The sequence below is a fragment of the Neodiprion lecontei genome, chromosome 1 (assembly GCF_021901455.1).
Source record: "Neodiprion lecontei isolate iyNeoLeco1 chromosome 1, iyNeoLeco1.1, whole genome shotgun sequence".
Classification (NCBI taxonomy): domain Eukaryota; kingdom Metazoa; phylum Arthropoda; class Insecta; order Hymenoptera; family Diprionidae; genus Neodiprion; species Neodiprion lecontei.
Genome location: NC_060260.1, coordinates 1,890,555 through 1,894,925, shown reverse-complemented (window position 1 = coordinate 1,894,925; position 4,371 = coordinate 1,890,555).

The following is a 4,371-nucleotide window of genomic DNA, read 5'->3' as shown; positions in this document are numbered from 1 at the left end:
GTAATAAACGTAAATAAACAATAATATGTCACTAGATCTTATAACAACATCACAATCAGCCTTGTATTGAATTAGAAATTCGCTAGTACATAAAACTTTTAGAATGAGAATTGCAATCTTTTAGAAATCACCCTTCACAATTCTGCCGCTCAAAGAAATATATACGACACGAGAAAAAATAAAAAGAAAAAAAAAAACAAAAAAAAAAAAAAAAACGAAAACACTGAACAACCTATTTTCAAGCTAATCTGTGAATATTTGTATGATATGAAATATATGATATTGTATACATATATATTACGCAATAAGAATGAAAACGTGCTTCAGTGAAAAACGTCTATATACAAATATTAAATTATAAATACACCCGTATATGTATATCGGGTAGCCCAATCATGGGGAAGTGTCTGGGCGACCTGATCATAATATATATTCACACATCATTATACAACGTTCACATTTCAGCTTTTCGTTATGTTTTCTACATTATATACGGTGGATAATTTCGTATTACGACGGTACGAATAATTATAGCCAAAGCTTTTTTTCTCACCGATGCACCCTTCACTTTACATCACTTGTATTATCTACATGACTATAAACGCACTTTTTATTATGATTAATTATTATTATATATATAAAATATATACTATACGTATAGACCTGCGCAATTTAAAACTGTTGGATTAATTTTTTCTAGAGCTATTTATATACCTATTATTATTATTATAGATACGACGATATTATAACGACGTATAATATACAATATGTATATATATATATACATATGCTATACTATTCATAGAAACTTCTAGTCCAATTCGTGTCTGTGATTGACATTGTTACGCGGTATAAATAATCACATCAAATCACTCTATATTATACATATAAATGATGAAAACTTACTAGAGAAATGTAGTGAGACAGAAAGACAATTGAATCATGATCCGATGAGCAGAAATTTTGCTACCTTATGAAATATAAATAAATAAACAAAACAGACGTACTCTGTATGTAATATACAGAATTTTGAAGAAAGAAATTCAGACACTGATTCTGCTTGAATATACATAAATACGAATCGATGATAGAACTCGGGTTTCAGAAATATATACAGGCGATTAGCCGTAACTAGTGTCGTATTTATGCCTGAGAAATTAATATTTCCAACAAGCTCCATTACCTGCATTATACCTATACTATGCCAATGTCGCGCGAAAACTTTTGTGACACAGTCTATTTCAGTCTGAAGATTACTTTATACTATAATAGAAAAAATATAAAGTATACAGATGAATAGATATAGTTTGGACCATAAAAAATGGAAAGTAAATTGACGATATTAGCTGTAATACATTTATTTACGTATATATATTGAGGTGTGTAAAAAAAAAAGATGATTTATTTTTCTTTCAAACTGGTTCAAAAGTTTCATTTAGATATAAAAATACGCCTGTTAAAATTTCAGCTCTTAATATTAACATCAAGAGGATGCGCATCGCACTTTTCTATCTGTCGTAAGAATGACACGGGAAAAATCTTTTTTATAACTAGGTAACGATACGTCGTACAGAAAACTCACGGGTATATTTTTTTATTCAACTTCAACGCTCTACAAAAGAGGTCTCGTATCATTTTACGATAAATCTACTCTTTCAAAAGTTACTCAAGGTACTTGAATAATGTTTAACCTCAAATAACTTTTGAAAGAGTAAATTTATCATAAAATGATAAGAGACCTTTTTTGTAGAACGTTCCATTCACTGTAAAAACATGTCTGTGAATTTTTTGTACGGCGCATCCTTAGCTAGTTATTGAAATCAAAAGGAGCAGAGACCATTTTCCTCCTGGAAAATAGAAAAGTGCAATGCGCGACCTCTTAACGTTAATATTAAGAACTCACATTTTAACGCGCGTATTTTTGTAGCTAAATGAAACTTTCGAACCTGTTTCCAAGAGAAAAAAAAAATTTCTTTTGACACACCCTAGTATATGTATGTAATATTGATTCTACGTAAATACAATCCATGATTTGTATTAGATATTAGTTTTAAGAATTTCACGTATTATATTATAATAACGAAGATGATTATATATTATTATAGATTCCCAGCTAACGATATTATATAATTCTATAATATACTACATGCGTCATAGAGAAAGAAAAAATATGAAAAAAAATGCTTAATACCACGTGATATACATAATACTGTGTAGCTGAATATACAATATACACATTATAGCGAATTTAATTAAGAAGAAGAGAATAAAAAACAATAACCTTCGCGTAACGCGTGTGTAACGATAAAGTAACTTTATAGGGCGTAACAAGATTATTATACCTATAGCTATCAGCCTAGTGGACCCGAGTCCCTCTTTTTTCACTTCTCGTATTTTATATATATATAATATAAAACTAACACGCGTTATTATATAATTGTGTGACATTCTCGATTACATAGACTTATTGTTAGTCTCCTCTATCATAGTTCTTTATATATTATATATATATTCATATACTACTTTAGCTTACAAAACTGCGTATTTAAAGACCTCGTATATTATATCGTAATAACCACTCTTTGAATCAATTTTAATAAAATCATAATACATAACACGATATGCTGTGCAAATTTTAACCACCCACGTTACTTTCAATAGCCTAACCTTTTTTTCCCTTACACCTCCGACATACCTCGCAAATACTAACGAAAAGATTCTCCGTTATCGCTATACACTCCGCGATTTTTATACCCGTGAATTGGCTGCCAGCCTGACAATACCGCACTTTCTCTCAGAACTAAAAAGTATCGCATCAACGCGCAACAGGCACGGTCAGCTAAAGCTTGAAAACTCAGTTGTTGGTAAAAAAAAATGATCGAAGAGCTGCGGGCTTCGCACATCGAGATTGCTTTATACTTTTTTACTTACCGATTACGAAATCGCTAAGCAAAAGGCACGATCGATCGATTAGCATTATCAGGGTGGCGACAATTTTGCTCAAGTATAATATTTCTTAACTTTTCTCCTGACTTTTCCCGTCAAAAAATTTAAAAGTCCCTGACGTTTACCCACGGAACTTGGGTAATGATGGGCTTGTATGGCTTTACGGCCAAAAAATCCAGAAGTTATGCACCGTGAATATATAAATTTGGATCTAAAAAACACGTAATATTGCTTCGTTTCACATGAATAATTAGAAATTGATCGATACCATTTCCGAAAGGTGGCTTAGCTGAGTTTACGAAGCATAGCTGAAGATTGAAAACAATTTATAAAAAAAGTGCATTTTTCCCTATGGTACATCATAATTCCCTGACTTTTTCCGACGGACAAAGTTCCCCGACTATTCCGGGTTTCCCCGGTGTTCCCGATTCGTCGCCACCCTGATTATCAATCATCGAGCAGAAGACGCGTCCGATTCCCGTGATTAATCTACGCGCAAAAAGGCGCGACCGATTAACCTGTCGAAAAACCTTACATATCTAGGACTTGTCGCAAAATTCTGTAGAAATCCAATCCGTATCTGCGTCTTTTTGAATCCGACACATTGCGATGCGAATTGGTCTTCGGAGATGCGAGTCAAGTCTGGGAGGGAGGTTGGAGGGCATGCATTATTGTGTGGCGTGGCGGTCGGCGGTCCTCTTCGACGCGAAGTCTTCGAGCTCAGCATCTCTCCCCATCTAGCGTACCACGGAACGCGATAGATGGTCCAGAGATGCGTTTTGCCCATTCAAACGATCACAGAGATCAATCGAGTGAAATAGTTATCGACAACGACTAAGTAATTAAATTGAATAACGACTGGAAAATGATTGCAGAGCGACAAGAAATGGGTAATTGAACCTCGTTAAAACTTGAAGGCTCACTAATAGTTTGGAGACTCTGATACCGAGTCTTTCGCGTGCTTCTAGAGGAAAATCACTGTGATCGTTTGACGCTGTGGATTACAAAAGTTAGTAACATCACGGTACATCGCGACCTTCCTACCCTTGTCTGATTCCCAACGGAACCACCCAACGGAAATGTTGAAAAGAGATTCACACGCACATCTACATACATTAAGCCTCGCGACGGATCCCAAAACGACCACATACCTACCCGGTTACCTATATTCGGTCTAAACGATTCTCCATTCTTTCCAACACACATCATTCTTCCTCATTTGCGCCGTGGTCACTGTGACTTACTTTCTCGTTGGTTACCTGTCGGGAGCAAAATGTTTTTGTACCGTAGTCAGCAAAAGTACTATTTTAGTGATTGCTGGCTGACTATCGGTACATCAACCTTTTGTAAAATGGATTAAAAACATCCTGTATGCTAATCAGCATTTTTCTAAGCGAGCTAAGCCTGTGGTTGTACGACAGTTGC